We start from the raw sequence: 22,793 nt of genomic DNA on the forward strand, positions 1-22,793 counted from the left end.
GGAATGTCTTTGCTGCGGCTGCGACAAAAAAAAAAAAAAAAAAAAAAAACGTGCGTGAGCTTTCAACAAAGCTCACTCAGCGTCGTTAGCTCCTAGCTACGATCAAGTGTATAGCTTATTGAAGTGACCGCAAAGTGCGATTTTTTTTGTTGTGTAATATTTTATTTGCTTTGATACTGGCATATGAATCCGCCGCATATGAAGGTGCATGGTATCCAGTATTGATTTTGTAGCTTCGTTAGCTGCGGTTAGAGTGTATTAGTGCGTTACCATCGCGGAATGATTTTGCCTGGCCATTGCCTAAGTCGCTTCATTTTGAACATAGTTAGCGGGGACACTCGATTGTGTGGCTTTGTGTACTATCTGCACATTTTAAAAGCACAGCGCGGAAGGTGCTAGTACCCGAGCCGCGAAGATATGCTGTCATAACGCTCGTGGCTACGAATAATTGGTCGCATGTTGTCTGCTAGCCTCAGTTTCTGACTCTGACAAAGAATAACTAAATGTATGAATGGTGGACGGCAAAAATCAGAAACAAATGGTCAAAATTTGCATAAATTGAACTGCAGCAACACATTTAGTAAAAAAAAGTAAAAAGGCAGCATGTGTCATTGTTTCGCTTAACCAATACTATACAGTTAACGTATGTGTCCACCGCTATAAATTATCAGGGCTGTTTTCTACCTTGTGGCATTCTGCTAGACATTGCTTCAAAAATAGCTGACGTGGGATTTGTTTGCGACTGCGCATTTCGCGACCGGGCTCAAGGGGAACTGACGGAGGCAACTCTGGAGGGAGGGGGGGGGGGGGGGGGGGGTGAGTGGCTTCGACTCTGCCAAGTGCATACTTTGCGCACGCGACCGCGCGCCATATCTTGAACGTGGTCAGCAGACAGCGCTCATGCCTTTGTACGCGCTGTGTTCTAGCCGCTCTTGCGTTGAAGCGATAGACCGCACGAAAGTCACTTCGCTCGCTCCTGCTGCCACGCTTGCTCACACTAGCGTTTTGACAGCGAGTGTCCGCGCTCATCGAGTGTGATCATGCTTTCTTGTGAGCGCTGGCACCATGCTTGTTAATTCAGTTAGTAAGCGAATGTTTCCAAGTTTATACTGCCGAACTGCCGATGAAACTAGTGTCCGAACTTCGTATAGCTGCCCACTAATTTGCTATCGCAATCGATGCTTCGCCTTTCGGGCAAAAGTGCGACCTTTCTTTTAGTTCAAAAAATAAAAAAGCGCATGGAGCATATAGCGCAATTCGGACTATTGATATGGATTACATGAACTAGTGGACTCTTTCTTAAGCGATACATTGCAATTTTCAGGTTGCTAATTGAAACGATTTACTGAATAACTTCGTAAGTATTCTATTTGAAGCATATGTACAAATTTCGAAATTGAGGCCAACAAGTAATCAAGTCGTTGCATCACTTCTCTACTGATCGGCTTCCCTTCCGCAATTTCAACCTGTGCCCTCAAGTGAATAGTTAGCTTAGTTTAAGAGTTATGAAAGAGGAAGTCATGAGAGAATGGGCCTATTCGTTTTCGATATCACGTTTTAACTGGCTGCATGGTTTAAAACATGTTTGAACCATAGTTGCACAAACGGTATGTTAATATTGTCATGAATAGGTGAGACGCATATAAACAACCAATTCGTGGAAACCAACCTGAGATGGTTTTCTTTCTTTGTCTTTATGACTGTTGTTTCTTTAAAATTAAGCACTAGTCATTCTGAATGTGTCGCCTTTTGTATGCTTAACTGTATTTAAAGAAGAAAACCACAGACGCCTCAATTAACCTGAGGTTCATACATCCTCTAGCTTAGTGCGCATTGCCAATAATAACATGAAGCTTGTCAGTGCAATGTTCTGTATAGGCTTCTACATTTTTGAAACAAACAGCGACCACCAACATGGAGTTGTGTGTGCGTTCTGTGTGCGTTGTGTGTATGTGTGTTGTGTGCGTGTGCATATGTGTGTTGCGTACGTGTTGTGTGCGTGTGTGAGTTTTGTATTTGTTGTGTGCGTGTGTGTTGTTTGGGGGGGGGGGGGCGTGTACATTTTGCCCCATGGTGAGTGCTGTTTTTTTTTTTTCGAAGTGTATACAGTGCCACTGACTGGCCACGTACTAATACTCTGCAGTTATCTGATACAAAACAGTCGTCTTGCGGGAATAAATATTGTTTGGAAATGGCCTGCCACATGGTACTCACATACGCACATACTGCAGGGCTTTGTTTAGCATTCTTCCGAAAAAAAAGTATTGTGCTAAAGCGCTTCGCTTAGCTTTGTACACTCATGATACTGCCATATGTATATTAAAGCACCACTGTTGTTTTCAGATCAGTCGCAGCATGACACCCTGAGAGAGGAACCAAGATTCAGCGCCAAAGCAAGCAGCATGGCATTGCATCAAAAGTTGTCTCCATAATCAGGTGTCTTCACGATTGAGTTTTAAAGCAAAAGTCTTCATTAACGTAATGCCGAGGCCACTTTGAGTTTTTTCCAGCACATTTATGGTATCATATATAAGCGGGTTCTCTTGCACTGTAGTAAGTTCGACATTTAGTTCTTGTTTTCATGTGGCTTATTTAGCCATCAGTATTTCTTGCTTTAAAATAAAACACTTTTCTATTTTTGTGCGAAAGAAACTGTAGCCTGGCTCTTTGTAGCATCATTTATCAGTTGAGTTGAGTTGAGATGAGTGGTTGTAGGCTACTGGTGAGATTAGCCTTGCAGTTGCTGCCGGCAATTGCTCCACCGTAGCGACACTTAAAATAAATAAATCACATAAATCGGACACAGACCTCACAATTACAAATGGTCATTCTTAAGTTCACCATGTGGAGGCCAAATCCGTGTCCTGTAGGTAATTTAAATGAAGGCGAGAGACCTCCTTCCTACACAACTGGTTCCCGCGCGGGAAAACAATGTCCTGAAGAGAACTGTGAGAAACCCCTGTCTTCTTGAGGGACCCGAATAACACACGAAAAATAGAAAACAGGGCTCTACAGTAATTGTCTGGCAAGGCAGCTGCCAGAGAACTTCTGTTCTCTTTAAGGAAAAATGTTTTGCAGTGCATGCAAAGTGCGTGCTCATGAACTTTTCGATATCAAAGTTTGGTGTGCCTGAAGGTATATACACAGTGGATATCACAATTCCGTCTTTTGTTTGTACTGCAGACATCGCCACAGTCGGTGCCATTGTCCTCTTGTGAGTCAAGGGTGTATATGATTGTACATACATTTTGTCCTTTGCGGATATGGCAACGCCGCCTGCTCGCAAATCTATGTGCAGTTCACAAACGATTCGACGGGTGCTATAACGTAAAGCTATTTCAAACTTTTCTATTCCAATTCTGCAATCAGCCCTCCGCGATTGGACAAAAACTTTTTTGGACCACCTCCAGTTCGCCTGTCTGTCACATGACGTCACTAAAATCGTGATAGCTCCCCATCTGATATGACATGTACGCACTGATTATGCGTGATTGGACCGAACAAAGACGAAGAGTTATTTCTCATTCAAAGCCTTTCCGTAATTAGCGCTCGGCTATTGGTCAAAAGTTTCGGGCGGCACCCGCTTCACCTGCGTGGCCCGCGACGTCACAAAACCGTTAAAACTCACCGCGTCAAAATGACGTGTACGCGTTAAAGATGCATTAATATGCCGAACAAAACTGAACTTTTTTTTCTGAATAGCCGCAGACTGCCCGTTCCGAAAGGAATAAAAGATGGCTGCCGCCGATCCCTCAGGCACTGGCTACTAGCACCTACCGGAGAGCAACGGTTCATTTTCGTGTAATAAAACTTTCGGCGTGGCGGTGTAACGTTTTCGAGAACTTTCGGCACGTTTACGACCGCGCTCTGCCAACTCTTCCCTTGTGAGGATCCGTTTTAGCAGCATTCTTAGTCTTCCGTTCCACGCCACCGTGATTTTAGACAAGCCACCGCAAACTAAGTAAGGTAAAGCGGACCAATCACAGACGCCGGCACCACCCTCTTCATCCGGTTATCGACTTCCTGTGACTATCCTGTGCTGGCTCGGCCCCATCGGTACCTTCTCCACTTGAGCATGCTCCTCGCCTCTTGTTAGCCAATTCGATAAGAAGAACCGCTCAATGTAGGCAATGTTATTCGTTTCGAAAGTAAACAATAGTGACCTCCTATAAACAAGGAGAGCGTTTGATTGGGCTGTTCAGGCAATGGTTCGGGTCACCGCCCGATGCTTGCGTCGGCGGTTACGCAAATTTGACGTCAGGAGATTGGAATAAAAACATATTGGAATAGTTTGACGTTATAGGTCCCCAGTACACACATGCGCTTGAAACAATTCATCTTGATTTATTTCATTTGTTATTATTATTATTATTATTATTATTAATATTATTATTATTATTATTATTAATATTAGTATTAAGGGCGGGGTGCTTGATGCCTGCTGCAGCTCTGCCGCGGGTGGGACCGGTATTGTACTGTCTCAGGGATCGGCCCACGCTTACTTTTTTATTGTTAATGCACAAACACGAAACATGCATGGAACCCTAGTCGTACATACACCTTCGCTGCAAAACGACCTGACATGAAATGCGCCTCTTCACGTGATTTCGCGCTTTTTCCACTATAACAAGTATGAACCAACTAGACCAGTAACAACTAGCGGTAGGTGGAATTGCAGAACCATCCTGGCAAATTCTCGACTGAGGAGACGACCAAGAGAAACTTCGCCTATATACTGAAAATAGAAGGCGATCATAAAATCACTCTTCATTCTTTATTATGTCATTCTTTATTTTGTCCTAACTATTGAGATGGCATCGCTGAATGGCGCCATTGCATTAAAATATGTGATGAGACTCGCCCTGCACCGGGAAATACTTTCTTGGGCACCAGAACCTGATCTAACGTTCCATTGATGCCTCTGAGCTATGCAGCCATCCTCCTTTTCTATGCCCAGCACTTCGAAACGCTCCAGCGTGACAAATCTCGTGATGGAAAGTGGTAGCAGTGGCGAGCGAGTTCTTCATCATGCATCTCGCTTCAACAAGAACTAGGTGCGCGCGAACACAGCGCACACGAAGCCTTCCCCAATCTCGGGCAAACCTCCTTGATATCGGGTCGGCTAAGCTTTGCATCCACCGCAGATTACTTCCAAGAGAGGGCGCGCTTAACCATGCTTACACTAGGGTGCCCCAATGTCAGAACCGCCTCCCGCTGTTCAGGGCGGTGACACCCTTTGACCAGGCCCACGCCGCACCTCCGCCATATTGTGTAGGAGCTGTTGAAGCGGCCGTACACTGTGCGTAAATTCAGTGCTGCGCGGTCATGTTGCCGGGTGTTTGTCATTTCAAAGAAGTTGTACACGTGTTCGCTAAGTTTACTTTTCGGGCTCGCGGCGTGAGATGGAAGGCGCTTGACAGTTTTATTGCTAAAAATACTCCGTCATGCCCATTTGCAGCGCACCTTAGTGCAGCAGCTGAACGGAAAAATGACATCTATGTTTCAGATTTTCCCGCGATCCAGAACGCGGCAAAAAGTCGACGAGAACCTCGTACCTCAGTCATGATGTGTCATGTCTTAATCATGTCTTAATGTGAAACGGTCTTCGGAAAATGTTCTGATACACTAGGCTTTTGCTGTCTAAATAATTTAATCAAGGTGATGAAAATCCTGCTGAAATTCAACGTTTGCTTTCCAACAATCCCATGCACTGAGCACCCGAATGTTAGACGAAATGTTCTTAGGAGAGTTTCATCTTGTTACGGCTCATCATCTATACTTGCACTGATCGTACCAGCAAGACGTAAAGAGGTGGATCGAATATGGAAGTAAAACCGCTGCAGGTCTAAACTTGAACGGATGGTGTTTGATGTTTATAATAAGCATATAACTTGAACATTCCCTTGTCAATGCTCTCAACTCTGTGTGCATGGCCTCCTGTGGCTTGCGGCAGGTGAATGTGTTGGTGAGATGCCTCAAACTACGTTTCGGTTTCCAGTCTGTCTCCCCCTGGTTTTGCTCAAGTGACAGCTAGAAACATGTATCACTACCTTTTTCCTCCTAGCCTTGCTGCGCCCATCATTGGTCGTTACATAGTGGAGCGTAAGAAAATATTTTTTTTCAACAAGACGTTTAGGTACTATACTTATACAGGCAGAAAATATGCTATACTACAGGCAGGACATCTTCATAAGCCAAACACATGGCCTTATATTTTAAGCTAGATGGCTACAATAACGGTGTTCACTTATCAGTGTTTAAAGATCGTACTTTGTGCCTTGCTTTTGCTTTCCACTTGTAAAAAGAATAAATTATGTGGTTATACGTGCCAAAACCACGACGCTGATTATTAGGCCTAGTGAGGTATTTCAAAATTACTTGGGCCACCTGGAGTTCTTGAACATGTACCTAAATATAAGTACACGAGCGTTTTTAGCATTTTGCCCCGTTTTAATTTCGGCATCCACGGTCTTTATCAAAACCGCGAACGGGAGCTTGCTTTTTGACACTTGTAGAGTGCTAATATAAGATTTTCGGCCACGTGCTCTTTATAATTCTTACTTTTACACGCACGATTTGCATTTTCATGAATACATTGCCTTCAGTTGTTGGTAAAGCTGCTGTTTTAATTCACCTTGTTTTGTCCTATATATTTTCACGCGATTACGCAGCTAAAGTTTTAAGGGTCAAAAGTTGTGTCAGTCTTTTTGAAGGACACAATATGGTGTATACCTTTAGTATGCACCATATGCGTCAACCTTGTTTTGAAACAAATTTGTTAGCGTAAGCGAAAGCGCGGCAAAAACAACTAGTTATCTGCTGGGCTGGAAACTTATTTTAGCATTGCTTTAACACCTCCGTTCTTAAGGCGAGATGTAAATATTGCAATGCACGTAATCGAAGAAACTACGAAAATTAGACATTTGTATACTGTCAGCGAGCGCAGAGCCTAAATTCCCGCTGTTCGTCATAGCGCGTCTTTTCGTGTTCCGACACATCATGGCGGCGCAACCGGACGTGCCACCACTCTACTGAGAAGGGCGGCATCGAGGCATTCTATCCTTTCCCGCTCAGCCGCGGTGGAATAGAAGAGCAGATGCATGTTAACCTGCTTCTCCTCCCCCCCCCCCCCCCCTTCGTTCAAATCTGTTCCATCTAAAATAAATATGAAGCGACGACTATACGTCAAATGGCCAGGTATAAATGCCGTCAAGCCACACCTCGACGTGGCCGCGATGATTTTGGGATGCCTTTTAAGTATTAGCTAACTGGGAACAAGTTTCTGGAAAGCTGGAAATAATACCAGAAGCAAATAATCGCTTCTAGCATTTATTGCCCAATTTATTTTGCTGTTATGTTATTTTGTTTATTTTGCTGTTACCCGTTCGAATAAAGCTGGTGTTTTATTACCGTCTTCTTTACTTTCACCTTCGTTATTGCATACTAATATGGGGAACGGCTACAGAAACTACCTGATGAAAATGTCAATAGTCCAAGAAAGAGCTGTATGTTCTATAGAAAATCTATCACTCTGTGAAAGCCCAAGAAGCACTATTTCAAAACACAGCCTATTGAACATTCCACAAACATATCTAAAGAAATCATCAATTTATATACATAAACTAGTCAAAAATGATAAAGAATGTCAGAAAAGATAGTTATATGTTAACACATCCTACGATTTTGACATACGCACTATGAGCTTGTTAAGACACTACCAAATTATGATTTTATAAACGTTTCGGCTATTATGCCTCGTACCTTAAACAGCCATCCAGGAATCGATTTTCTAATTAGGGAAAATACAAACGGTAACATTCCTTCTAACCATTGAAACAGTTTGCTTGTAGGAGAGATGTAATAACAGTATCTTTACTTTTGTCTTGCTTCTTTTTCAGTCACCTTGTTGTAATTTCTCTATCTACGATGGATGTTTTGCTGCTACGAATGGTTGATTTTTTATATTATTGTTTTGGACACGATATAATGATTTGCATTGGTGAATTGTGCTTTAGCATCGTACTTGTTGTTTTCTTATTTGTTCTCAGATTACGAGTATTATTCCACTTAGTGACTTTGGTAACATTGTGTGTAACATTTTCTAAATCTTATGCTGCAACCACATGTGCTTAAATTACCAAGGGGATGCTAAGCCTTTGTCAGGTGTTGCAAAACACATTTATCCCAAATTCCTCGGTTTGCAGTGTATACTGTGAATTGAAGTAAAAATTTTGTTGTTGATAGGAGGACCTTTTTTTCTGATACACTTTCGTGTCCAGCCTGGTTAAGCGGTCGCGATGGTCATGTTAGGTGTAGCTGCAGGCGAGTTTATTTTGGCTAATCTAGGATCACAATTGCTTCGCCTAAGTATCTCTCGAATTACCACTGAGGCGCGTCGTCAAACATAAAAAAAACCGCCATCACGTAGAAAACAAGTAGACGTAACAATTTCTTGCGAAAATTAATGTGTTCTTTCTAAAACACCATAGTGTAAATTCACAACGGTTTTCATTCATAAGTGCTCATGCCATTGGCCGGCCACCTTCGCTATTGATACGTCCAGAGTCAGGGTTGGGTGGGATTTTCTATTAGAAACAATTCTAGCTCGTTTTTGCGAATATGGATTCAGGTGTGGCACGCACACATGTGAGAGACATCGTTTTAGTAAGCTTCCTAAGAGCGTTTCTTTCTTTTTAATTCACTACGGCAACGCATGGACGTTCACCGCGCTCAACTTCGTGTATGAAAGTAGGCCAACGGAATTAGTACACTGAAAACGATTTCTTGCCCGGCAATTGCGCTATGTTTGAATTCATTAACTGGGCATTATACTGTGATGGATCCCTTATTCAAATGTTCTGAAGGCTTGCTGTAGAAAAGCAATTGGCCGAAGCCCACGTTAACACCGGAGCGTGCCTTTGTGTCCTCCAGTCTGCAGTGTACGCTTGGGATACACCACGGCCAGTATTCCTTTAAAACATAAATGACAACTCGCCAAACCAACCGCATGCCATGCTGAATAAGCCCCATCGGTGCTACATTTGTCTTTGACGCTCAGAGTCTTGCGGCGCTATAACGTAAAGCTGTTCCAAACTGTTTCGATTCCATGCATTTCTGCCATTAGCCCTTCACCATTTATCAAAAAACTTCGGCCGACGTCACGCGATGTCACAAACACTGCGAAAATTTATCAGATCAGGTGGTTTGCACCTCATCCGATATGAAATGTAAACACTGATTATTCGTGATTAGGCCGGCTGAAAAGAAAAAAAAGAGTTATTTCCAAGTATGCGATGTTTTCGCCATTACCCCTCCTTTATTGGTCGAAAATATATTCGGGCTTCGCCCACTTTGCCTTTCTTGTCACGCGACGTCACAAAACCGTGAAATTCCCCAAGTCAAAGTGACGAGTATGCGCACTAAAAATGCAATAAAAGGGAGTTTTTTTTTTAATTTTGCGTACGCCAACGGGAGGTTTGGGTACCCAAAGGAACCTTTGCGAACGCACACCGCCACGCCAGGCTTCAGTTCTTTTGTATACCTTTGGGGTTCTTTTGTAAGCCCGGTGGTTTGTGCCCCTATCCTTGTGTACACAAAGTCTGAAACTCTTCAATATGTCGAACAAATCTGAAAGAACAGGAGTATGCGCTCCGAGACACCTCTAAACCTCCATCACAGTGTTTAAGCAGCCTCCGTGGTGACGTATTCCCTATTCTGCAAAAGAACAAGAGAGTCAAGTGTTTACAACGCTTAGAAAAAGTGTAGTGAGCTATAAGGGCGAACAGAGGAAGAAAAAAAGGTAGCGAAGAAGTTTTTCAATGTTAGCTGAGAAAACGGAAGGCGCCTAAACTACTTTTCATATAGACGGCATCCGATTTTCAAAATTTCTTCAAGCGAGCTCAATAGTGGATCCTCAGTTTGACGCTCACTAAACAAGTGTTCCATTAATTTCCTATCTGCCATGATTTTGCAGCTTTCTGCTCAGCATAAAATCTTAAATTCTTCTCTGAAACAGGCATTATTTACTATATGCCAAGCAGTACAGATGATAAAATTGTCGTTATTCGTCGAGAAGAAAATGATGACGACGACTATAACAACAGCTTTTCAGGAAGATTATAAATGATAGTTTCGTGTTCTCTTTGCTCATGTTTTATTCATTAACATGGACAGAGTATTCGCCACGCTACTTAGTATGACATTTCGGAGGAGTGAAAGACATTACCAAAAAAAAGGCGCCTATTATTTTACTTTGTTCATAAAAACACATAGCACAACAGCCTGTACTCCGAAAGTATAAAAAGCTTACAAGTTAGTTTCAGAATTTTATAAGTTACGCAGTACGCATAGAAGCCGACTGTTAGTGGACAGTGGAAATTTCGGTAGGACTAATGATCTTTCGCAGCCCGTCTATACGATTAATAGTAACGCTTATTTAGAGCAATTCGCTATGTCAGGACATTGTTAGTCATTTAAACCAACTAAAAATGCGCATTGGATTGTAATCTCGAGCATACCTACACCCTTAGCTGGGTAACCCTTAGTATAGGTGCACAAATTCGCATTTATAAGGTACATTATAACTAATATATTATAAGTTACATTGTAACTAATACAAAATATAAGGTACATTGTAACCAATATAAAATAAAAGGTACATTGTTACCCTTGAAAAATATGCAGCTTTAGAGGTTACGCTGTACACCCTTAGCTAGGTAACCCTTAGTATAGGTGCACGAATTCGCATTTATAAGGTACATTGTAACTAATATATTATAAGTTACATTGTAACTAATACAAAATATAAGGTACGTTGTAACCATTATATTACAAGGTACATTGTTACCCTTGAAAAATATGCAGCTTTAGAGGTTACGCAGTAGTCCTTTATTTTCTAAAAGCAAATGTAACCTCTAAAGGATGTGTTAAATTTAGGGGTTACTTCAGTAACTTATACGGATATTTTCTTCTTGATTGCATTCTATTTTTATAGCCAAATTAGAAAATTTGCACTGTTCCACTACAAGATATTGCCATATCGAATTGGGGCGATATTGTCATGCCTGCCAGCTGGCTATGTTCTCACCTCAGATTATAGTTATGCTTGTGTTTAAATTGTGGGACTATAAAAGAAGAGACTTTCACTGTCAATGCATTTCATTAAAGCTTTAAAGAGAGCATGTAATTTGGTCGGGTTGGTATCGACCCAAACATTTTTCTTTCAGTCCCATAATTCAAACTTCTACATGACAATCTGTGGCGAGAAGAAATCAGAGGCAACTGACAGGCATCACAATGTTGGCCCCATTCGAGATGCAGAACATTTTCAATCATGACGCCATGATAGATTTTATAGGTTAGCTATAACAATACAGCGCAATCACAATAAAGACATCTGAATAAATAGCCGAAGTAACCCCTAAATTTAACATAGCCTTTGGGGGACAGTTCCTGCTTGACTGCCAATATAACTCAGCTGTAAGGTTCTAACATATACTGCCTCTGAGTTAATGTCCCTCTAAAATATGTGGAAGCCAAAAATACCTTCAGTTCCTAGAGTATTACATACTTGTGCAGAAAAGCCACTATTTATTACAAATGCATCTTCCAAAGGCACAAAATTACTTGAAGTACACTCAATGAAGAAAAACACTTGGGGAAGCAACATATGCATGAGTATTGTAGATTGGCCATAATAATTTAGTTCAGGTGAGCATAAGCATACTGCAAAGCGCTGCTGGCAATAATATTGTGACAATGAGTTGTTTTAATGTAGTTGAAGGCAATGTCATTATTTCACTTCCTAACTATGCACCTAGCCTTTGTAATAAGCTGTTCCGTTTAATATTCTGTGAATATTCTCGAAAAATAAGTTGGAGTACTCTCAGGTACGAAATTCTTTATTACAAGTTTTTTGTTCAACAAGGTCTGATACAAAAATACCATCCATGAGACCTCCCATATACAGTCATTGAAGCACAACTGTGTGAAATGACAAACATCAGAATTGATGCTATTTAATAACTGCAATACTAGATTTCTGCACAGGCACAGAGATATACACCGATTTGCTCACTGAGCAAAGAGCAAATAGAGTGCATTACATTTTGCAAAACAACCATCTGCGTGGGTGAGTTAAATGCTTAAGCTATGTTTATAAGAAATTCTGAAGCCTATGAATACACAAATGAAATAAAATTAACCAGCCTTCACCACAAGGGAGAGGAACAAATGACTAGAGCAAGTAAATGCACTGCTTGTGACTAGAAGTAAACAATGTATGACGTGAAAAAAACAGCTGCTTATGGTGTAAGCCCCTCCCACCATTGGAGCTAACCAACCGCATTGAAGTAAATCACACACTATGTTGTTTTTTTTTCTTTCACTTCAGAGTTGGTGAAAAACATGGAAAGCAGCGCGAACAGCACTACTCCCTAGATTACATTTTTACTGCTTAGGAGCGCAAAGAGACGTTTCAGACGGGTAGAAAGCAGTCCTTTCACTAGCTTGTCTCCTGGCAGCACAACTTTTTGCACGAGAGCAAGCATTTGGTAAAATGCAAACGGATATTCTAGGTTCTTAACATAATATGCCAAAAGGCAAAAAATAAGTGCCCGTTGTATTTCAGACTTGGAGACAGTGATGACTTCGGCTTGGCTGCCAGCAAAAATACATATCTTGTCAGGAGCGCAGTGAATGTGAGGTGCTGTTACTTGGAGCTCATCAGCTGGCAATGCCATCTATGAAAAGAAATTAAAAATGACATAAACCACTGCCCGAAATTTATTTATGTAGTTTAGAACACGGCATGCATGTCGCATTTTCCCACATAATAAAACAAAGAGATGTACTAACAAGGGCAAAAGGAGAGAAGTCAGCTAGGAAAGCTGGCACTAGTAAACCGGGCAGGTGTGTTACTCACAGTCAACGTGCATTGACTGTGCCTTAGTTTGGATTTCCTAACTCACTGAAAACAACTAACGCTCAAAACTCGCATCTGTAGCCTAGTGTAGGTTGAGCCACTTCCCCTGCGTTGTTTTCTTAATTGCTCGCATCTCTTACCAAAGTTATCGTGGAAGAAATATCTCCACAAAAATAATGAATAAATTGCCTTCCTATCTGTTTAAAAAAATTTATTCAGCCCAGGATATAAGCAGAACTTATTCATCTTCTGACATCTGTAGCCCATTATTTTAATGCTCGTAAATGAAAGGCAAGAAGAGGTCACACAACAAGCAACACAATGCACAAGATCTTCTCCCACGGCATAGATGTAAACCACATATCGGCACCATGAATGGCATATTAACCAATATATATATATATATATATATATATATATGTATATATATATGTCGGGCTGGTACTGGTAGTATAATAACGAAAAAAGATGGTACGCCACATTGTTATTGCACAGTACATCTTCCGAACGTTTCGCTTTGACAAAGGCTGGTCCACCAGTCAAAATGTACGTCGCACCTTTTTTTTCTTTATACGCACTCATGTTCACTATACTGACGTCACTACATATAAACGATCTGTCCAGACCAACATTACTTGCAAGAAAACGTAAGCAACAACTATTACTATTAGAGCAAATTAAATCAATTTCATTTGATGCACATTAGGACACATGATTGTATCTGAGAGCTGATGAGAATCGTCGTAAAAAAGCAGGGCTGTTCAAGCAGCAGTACTTTCATATCGAATTTAAGTATAATAGAAAGATGAGCCCTGAATATAGAATCAAATCCGTTATATATGCATGAACTAAAGTAAAGTGCGTAAATTTAGATTTTCTGTCATTTGGTTTCAAAGTTGTTGCAGTTGTCAGGATGACAAGCAACTTCAAAGAGAGGCACTAACTCAAATTCCTTTCATTTCTCAGGACACCTGCACTGTACCAGCATACCTCAGCTTATTCTGGAATATTGTGGTCACTTTGGTCTACGTCTGCATTCTTTTCAGCAAAGATGCATCCCAACGTCACCACACGAACGGTAAATATCTCTGAACGGCAAACCGGCCTCCAGTGACGAAGAACGTCTGCCGCGCGAGAGGTGTCTAATGTAGACGGAAATTCGGCCGGCGCACCGTCCGCCGCCACAGCCACCTTGCCGCCTCACGACCGACGGGACAATCGACAACCGCGTAGCTGCGCGCCTCCGCCACCGGCAACGCAAACGTCGGCTACAGCTTCTGTTCCACGCAAATCCCCGCAAAATAATTTCCACTACATAAAGTGATGCGTACATTGTACATGTTACGCAAAACAATATCCACTGTCAAACGTTAAACACGAACGAGAGCACGGATACCTGTACAGCTCATCTGCACTGCACGGCTCCCGACGGCAGACGACGGGCGCGGCTGTGCTCGCATCACTGCCAACGTCGCCGCTAATATTAGCGTATTTTTTGCATTGCGTATAATTATTACGAAGAGCGACAGCAACGGTATGAAATATAGCGGCTTGTGAGCGTCGGTGATTCATTCCGAAGCGCCATAAGCCTTCGCTTCGACGTGAACTGGAAAAGGCCTAGCGACGATATCGGCGCCGCCGAGCGATGAGCGGCGGTAAGGCTGCCGACGTTGCCAGAACGACCACTCCTCGGTCGCTACTTCGCTGTACGGATGCGACACAAATGGGTCCCGGTAACATCATATGATCACATCCTATCTACGGCAAGTAAATCTCGCCGTTCGCGAGGAAAGCCGCCGTCGAACAGCGGCCCGCGAACGGCGCGCGGCGGCCTGCCGTGCCGGTAACGTGGACGAGCCTTAAAGTGTCGTTTTTGAGCGTGGAAGAAACACGGATGCATTTCCGCGCAAATTGCTGCTTACCCCTCTGCTTTCTCTCTCTTTTTTTTTTTTGCACTTCCCTGACATATAATGAAAGAAAAGCTGCAGCCTAGCTATATGCTGAATACAGAGAAACCAGTACAATGCAAGAACACTTACCAAGTTCGTCTATTTTCCCATGCGATCCGGGGCTGTGGTCGCAGTAGTCACAGCGAATGTTCGCCGAAATGAGGACACTGAAGCGCTCACAGTCACAAAATGGCTCTTTGCAGCGGCCGCGCATTATCCCAAACAAGTCTCTGTTGGTCACTGCCATTGCCACTGACAAAATTGGCGCCGAAACTAGCAACAAAACGCACATACACAACTCACAACGCCATGTTTGCAACTACTTCCCGTCATGCAATGCTAAAACTATATGCGGAAGCGCGGAGAGATGACATAAAAACATGGCGGCTACTTCTGTACTGAAGTACAGTAACTGAAGCACGATTCGGACATTCTGATCCGGCTGCACATATTCAAACGAAAACAGGTTCGTTGGGGGTAAAACAAAAACACAAACTTATGGACATAGTGCGCTCTTGGAAACAATGCTGCTGCATTGAACAGAATTATTCTTTATAGCTATCATGGTGGTAGAACTTCAGCCAACTGTACTTTTCATCTGTCTACACGGCTCCGTGGTAATGGAGCGGCTGTATGCGGCTTTTCCGTGATGGGTTTGCTGCGCTGACATGCATTGGCGCGTTGCGTCAACCGTGTTGCTGCTGTACAATATAGGGAAATGTGGCGTGTTGCAGACGTTGACTCGTACCGTTGCTGAGTGCACAAAAAATAATGGGAGAAACGTGCCAAGCGTTTTAATGATTGCGTTTTGTTTGCTCCGAATTCGCACCTCGGCTGCAGAGATTGTTTGCTAGAATGCTCAGTTAATATATCTTCCGTTGGGGCAACACTCATTAATTTCTTTGGACGCTTTCTAGGCAACGACGCATTGCGCTGGATGGCTGTAATATGAGGAAAATGTTCGTACATCAGTCTGCGATTGAGCTTGCTGCACCCATGCACCCAACCAAATTCGCACTGAGTAAACACGGCAAAAGGCCCTTCCAGGTTCCTACCATATAATAATTACAACCATGCTTCTTTTTTCTCGCCTCATGAAAAAGGCAGAAGTGCCAGAGGAGCATTATTTTATCATGTTATAAGCTAAACGTATGTCAAAAGGGCTCCCCAATCCGTGAATGTGAGACCCATAAGAAACAACAAAAACACTTGCGGCGGCATGTGTCGGCAGCGGCATGCGACGGCAACGAGATTGATTTCTGCAGGACACATGTAGGGTCTGTGAAAAGCGCTAATTGTATATAATACTGGCTCAGTCGATGGTTGTACTTCCGGAATCGTCATTATTCTTGCAGAGCGTTCTTTTCCCGCGGCCTACTTCCGATATGCGGCTCTGCCGGCTCAATGAGTAATTTGCTCTCAGTCAAAATTTGCGACTGAACACCCGTACAAGTGCTTATCAAGTGGATCAACCATGTGTGCACGCAGGTAACTTATCCTGCGCTTTGTTAATGTGTAAATTGCGAACTTCCCCTCCCTATATAATGTCTCCGTGGGGTCTCGGTTAAGGGTTACTAAAATTCTATAGGTTACAATATAGAGGTTACATGCTGGCAGCAGATCAATGTAACTAATAAGCAGCACCCGTCTCACTCAGTTTCGTCATTGTAACCCTTAGCATGAGCAATATAATGAAAATATCAAAAGGACGGGCGAAGTAACCGTCATTTTATTCGTTACTCAAGTTTATAGGTATACTTATAGGTTACCGAGATTAGAGTGTATATGTGGCACCTTTGAACACGAGGTCGCGGCATTGATTCCCAGCCACCGCGGCCCCATTTCTCTGGAGGCGAAATGCAAATATGCTCGTTTATTTATATTTAGGCGTAGGTTAGAGATCCCCTGGTGGTCAATATCAACCTGGACCCCTGCGCCACACGGTGTCTGTGATGACCGTAGTGTTGCTTTGGGACGTTAAATCCCATGTATGAATCAGCCAATGTGTAACATTTACTGTTCATGACAGTTACTGTTTAATCGAGTGCTAGCAGTCTCTCTTTGAAAGCAGTTCGCACGGGAAAGCAGCTCTTAGAAGCAAGCGCCAGTCACTTGTGTTAGTGAACATAATAAAAGGGAAGGTGGCCTTGCCAATGGCAAAGAGCTCTTGTGAACGAAAAGCTCTGTGAGTGTGGCCTCCACTTTTCGTTGTGCCTGGGATAACGGCACGGGTAAGCAAGCGTTCCTAAGCATTTATTCATCAATCAATTCTTATTTGCGTGCTTTTCTGAAGTGGAATACTATGTTTTTATGCTTCCGCTGTGTTTATCCTGTTCTTTTGTTTGCGCCTGTTTTGTTATTACCTGTTTGCGAAAACTCCTAGTGGCAGTCAGCAACTGTAGAATCAATCAGATAGGAACTTCAGTTTCCTTTTACTATAATTTTTAGTGAAAAGCGAAAGGCATCTTCTACTTTATCAATACTTTATAACTTTCCCCTGCTTCCCATCTCCTTTCTTTGTCCACTGTGAACTAAGTGATTACAATAAAGCTTGTGGTGATTTTGGGAATTCGACGCGCCATTGCGCGGGCGCATGGGCCCTATAACGTAAGACTATTCCAAAATATTTTTATTCCAATCTCCTGACGTCAAATTTGCGTAACCGCCGACGCAAGCATCGGGCGGTCATCCGCAGGGTTGTCTGAACAGACCAATCATACGCTCTCCTCGTTCATAGGTGGTCACTTTTGTTTGCTTGAAAAACCAATAACATTGCCCACACTGGGCGGCTTGTCTTATCTAATTGGCTGACAAGAGGCGAGGAGCACGCTCAAGTGGAGAGGGATTCGATTGGGCCCAGCCACTGCGCTGAAAATCGATAACCGGATGAAGAGGGTGGTGCCGGCGTCTGCGAGTGGTCCGCTTTCCCTTACTTAGCTTGAGGTGGCTGGTCGAGAATCGCGGCGGCATGCAACGGAAGGTTAAGAATGCCGCTAAAATGGATCCTCAGCAAAGAAAAGTTGGCAGAGCGAGGTCGTAAACGAGCCTAAAGTGCTCGAAAACGTTACATGGCCACGCAGAAAGATTTATTGTACAAAAATAAACTCATGATCTCTGGCAGGTGCCAGTAGCCAGTGCCTGAGGGATCGGCGGCAGCCATCTTTTATTCCTTTCGGAACGGGGACACCTGTGGCTATTCAGAAGAAAGTACTATTTTGTTCGGCATATTAATGCATCTTTAACGCGTACGCGTCACTTTGACGCGGTGAGTTTTCGCGGTTTTGTGACGTCGCGTGAGAGGCAGGTGAAGTGGGTGCAACCCGAAAAGTTTTGACCAATAGTCGAGTGCTAATGGCGAAAAGGCGTCGAATAAGAAATAAGTATTTTTCTTTTGTTCGGTCAAATCATGCATAATCAGCGTGTACACGTCATATTATATGGGGAGCGATCGCGGTTTTCCTGACGTCGCGTGATAGACAGGTGAAGTGGGGGTTGTCCAAAAAAGCTTTTTGGCCAATCGCGGAGGGCCGATTGCAGAAATTGGATAGAAAAGTTTGGAATAGTTTTACGTTAGAGCGCGCCATTTCACCTATGTTCTGCAATCCTTAAGCCACATCGTCCTCGCTCCGAACCAGTTGTCAGCGGTGGCTCTCTACTCGCGATGGTTCGCGGTGAGGGTGGAGCTAGTGACGTCACGAAGCGGCCCCTGGTGGCTACTTCCGTGAGGGTAACGGCTCTCTTGCTCCTTGGGACGGCGCCCGGACCGTACATGCCACCTCTCGTCCACCGACACCTTTGTGACTAGGACTGAGCTCACGCACGGTGCGTTTGCCCGTGCGGGGAGCGCGTACCTCGTGTTGATCCTATCCCGACGCTAAGCTGAATAACGGGTGCCTAGCGCTCGCGCGAGGTCGCACCACGCCGAGCTGCACTTATCGGAGGCCCAAGCCGAAGTAAATTGCCCGAGCTCTCGCGAGTTGGCCCATCGGTTATCGCGAGAGCAAGTAGCATAGCCGCCGGGACTTTTCCTAGCGGCGTGTCCCAGCTTGAGCCTGTGCTCTCGTAGCGACGTGCTACAGGCGCCCCTAACTGTATTTTCCGTCCTTGGTGGGGGACCCCTTTGGTTCCCCGCCGCCCCGGGACCGGGCGTTTGTGCAGTGTCGGGTGCCGTCGGACACAATAAACGGTTTCGGTCAACGTAGGGCAATACTGTGTTCTTGCGTGCGTCGCTCGGTAGCCCCTTGTGGCCTGAGCTTGCGCGCAGCGGCGCTAGAGGCTGACGGCTGACGCGGCCCTGTGGCTCGCTAAGCTCGAACCCGCGGTGGTCGGTACTCATGTGAGACCCTAAGACCCACAAGCTTTAATGTGATGAATGACCCGTCAATGTAGAATGGTAGAAGGTTCGTGGAATCCGGAGATGCTCACGGGGCAAGCTATAGAGGAACTCAATCTTAGCTGTGCCAGAAGGAACGTAAGCGAGTTTTAGCGTGTCTGGTATTCCGCTATACGCAGTGGCGTTTGCGTAATGCAGAGTTAGCGTACGCTTGCAGCGTTATCTTGTGACGCTTCATCTAACCACAATACCTTATAAACACGTTTTCATGTCCTTTGAGTACTCTTGCTGAAACAAAAAAAACGTTTAAAAATCCAACGAGTTCACAATTGCGCCAAGATTCACACCAGCAGTGAAGTGAAATACACATAGTTACTGCAATAACAGCTCCGTGTGTGTGTTGTTGAGCTCGGCTCCACAATGTGGCGCCACCAATCCGGCCATTATCGTGTGCACTTCCGGTAAACCGGTAATCCGCCATCGATAGACGGTTGTAGACAAATAGAAACACTCTTATTTATTGATGTGAACATTTTTAAAGGACGCATTTAAATTGTTTGCAGAACGTCTAGAACATGTATAGGCCACTATGGCTTATACGCACGTCCCCCCCCCCCCCCCGCTTCCCCTACGGTGGCCGTATTCAACAAAACATAGCTTGTGCGCGTTTTCTTACAGACAGGAGCTTGGGTGCTTGCGACTCATGATAACGATCGGCGTGAAAACAATACAATCACCACAACCACGGTAATTGACGTACAGCACAGACATCACAGTTTTGTAAATACGGACCCTGACTAATAGTTCCACTTACGAGCATCGATCTTAACCGTGCTGCTAAAATATGAAATTATGGGAGCCGCGTACAAAAAAAAAAAAACGAAAAAAGGGGTCCGACCTGTGAGTTGCTTGAGTCGAAACCATATATACCACGCCATGCTGCCATGAACGGCACGAACACACCTATATATTTTCATTGCCTTGTATTTGTTCCTGGCGTACTTGTTCGCGTCATTAGCTTTCGAAAGAGGGTACTATATAAATTTCGTCTCCTTTTTGTTTTAGTAATCATTCTTCAATTTTTTTCCAGCACTTGTATCCTTTATGGGCTGAGCAAATTAATTAGCTTCTAGCACCGACGTTTTCGCCAAACATCGCCAGGGGAATAAGCAGTACGGAGATGGCAAAATCGCTTGAACTTTCTCATAAGATGGGCCTATACCATTTCACTTCAAAACGTGTCCCAGATAAGACACGGACGTTTGAAAGAGCTTGCACTCTTCTTTCTTTATTCGAACGCCCTTTTCTTGAAATTGCCATAACACGCTGTCTACTTTCTGCAAACACTCGTCGAATGATGCTCCAGCAATTAATACATCGTCGAAATAGCACACAACATGGTCAAGACCCTTCAGTATGTCATGCATGTCTGCCGGGAGCAATGAAGGAACACTCGTAAGACCATATAGTATTCGCGCGTACTTGAACCACCCTAGATGTGTGTTCACGACTGCCAGTGACTGTGATTCTGGATGCAGTTCAAGCTGCTGATATGCAGTAGACAGATCAAGTACTGTAATGTATTTGCATCCTGCCAAAGGTGCAAACAGATCATCAATCACAGGAAAAGGATAAGGATCTGTGCGCAGACAGGGATTTAGTGTCGTTTTGAAGTCGCAACACACCCTGACTTAGTTGTTCGACTTGGGTAGCACAACAAGCGGTATTGTCTACGCACTTTTTTGTGCTGGTACAGGAACACCGGTCTCTACAATAGACTCCAACTCTTGTGCTACCGCGTCTTTCAATGCAAAAGGCACTTGGCGCGCTTTGCAAAAGATAGGAGTGCTACTTCTTTGAGCACTAGCTTGATTGGAAAGCTCCTAATTAAACCAAATGTTTGATTAAAAACTTCTGAATACCGTTCAAGTTACATGGCAGCACTATCTTGATGTACCTCGTGCACACTAGACGAGTCCAACCTTAGAACTCCTGGTGTGGACCCTGGTGTTCCACTGTAACTATTAGCTTCGCCATAACTGCGAACTGAGAACCATCGTTTTCACCTTCAAATGGCAGGGCTCTAAGGGTAGACTGGGCCAGTAACTCTTGTACAGGCTTTCTGGAACAATTGAAGCAGATGCTCCTGTGTCTGTCTGCATGCGAACATCTTTCTCTGCCACTCGAAGACGTATTTACTAACGTCCTGCGCGTTCACCACACAAGTAGGCATTGTGTAACAGCAGTTCGTTGTCACTGCCTTCGTTCACTGCTTTCGTAAGGCCCTTAGACTTATCCTTGTACATTTTCGCTAAGTGTCCGTGGCGCTTGCAACGACGGCAACGATGGTTGCAGAACTTGCAGACTGCCGGGCTGTGGGGAGGCCAGATCCACACCGGAAACATTCTGACAACTGTCGCGAGTTCACTTCTCGTTGTGGAGTACAAGCTTGTCTGTTCGGCTCAGCGCGATTCCCACTCTCCGGTTTACGGCCAACTGCGTTGACTGATTGAACAAGGTTGGGCTGACACTCTTGGATTTCCTTGCATGCAAGCTCTATGCCTTTCGCAATGTAACATGCTCTTGTGAACGTTAAGGTTCCCGTCTTCAGCAACTGTGCTAGCGTTCCGCTATCACGTAGCCCGGCTACGAAACGGTCCCGAAGTGCGTCATCAAGGGAAGTTCCAAAGTCGCATGACGTCGCTAAACGCCTCAGCTCTACGGAAAATGGTGTCACAGATTTTCCTTCTTGCTAGAAACGGGAATCAAACTTGAAATGTTCTGTAATAACCAATGGCCTTGAAGCGTTATGCGCCCTCAGTACTTCTACCAGCTTGCTTTAAGGCTTCTCTGGTTCCATCAGCGTTTTTAACGTACGGTAGGCCTTATTCCCTATTGCCGTGATACGCATAGAAGCCGTCAGGTTGTCGCTCACCTCGGAGGCCTTTAGGAAGTGCTCGAACATTTGCACATAGGATACAAAGTCATCGTCGCCGTCCTTGGCGAACTGGTCGCACCTTCCAAGCGCTGCCATTTCAAGACGTCCCCGTGCCGGATCCTTCATTTAACCGCGTTCTCCGTACTTACGCTATCCCATCCTCGTCGCCAAAGGAGCAGTAATTTATGTGGTACCTGTTGTGACCGCGGCGGGCAATGCCAAAGCAATGAAAAAACTGCTCATTTGGCAGGATATGTCACAACAGAAAGCTACTGCCAAGCTGGCGTTCTGCTTGCTGGCATGCTTGTATAAGCGCCCGTCATTGCTGTGTTGATCGTTCATTCTTTCAGTTGTAGCATTTTTCGTTTGCGAACGGCAAGCGCGAGAGGGCGTCAGCATTTCAAACAGCACAGACGGGAGCTCGCACAGGTCCCGACTTCATATTGAATAGATGGCCAGCGCACATGGCAACTAGCGCCTTCTCTGCTTATTTCGTTAGGTGACATGAGTTGTCCATCAGTGAGCAATGTTTCACGTGGGGTAACCGTGTCATCATCCCTGACTGTTTATGGGAGAAAGTGCTCCGCCTATTGCACGAAGGTCACCCAGGCACGACGTGCATGAAAAGCCTCGCTCGTAGCTATGTCTGGT

General features: G+C 44.2%; 1 protein-coding gene and 1 pseudogene across 1 annotated transcript in view; one reads left to right on the plus strand and one right to left on the minus strand.

The window, feature by feature from the left end:
• LOC126543350 (synaptogenesis protein syg-2-like) overlaps window positions 1-22,793 on the plus strand; it is a 961,852-nt gene that overhangs the window by 899,179 nt on the left and 39,880 nt on the right. The window lies entirely within an intron of this gene.
• LOC140215450 (uncharacterized) lies at window positions 21,516-22,238 on the minus strand (annotated as a pseudogene).

Source organism: Dermacentor andersoni, chromosome 1 (assembly GCF_023375885.2).
Source record: "Dermacentor andersoni chromosome 1, qqDerAnde1_hic_scaffold, whole genome shotgun sequence".
NCBI lineage: Eukaryota > Metazoa > Arthropoda > Arachnida > Ixodida > Ixodidae > Dermacentor > Dermacentor andersoni.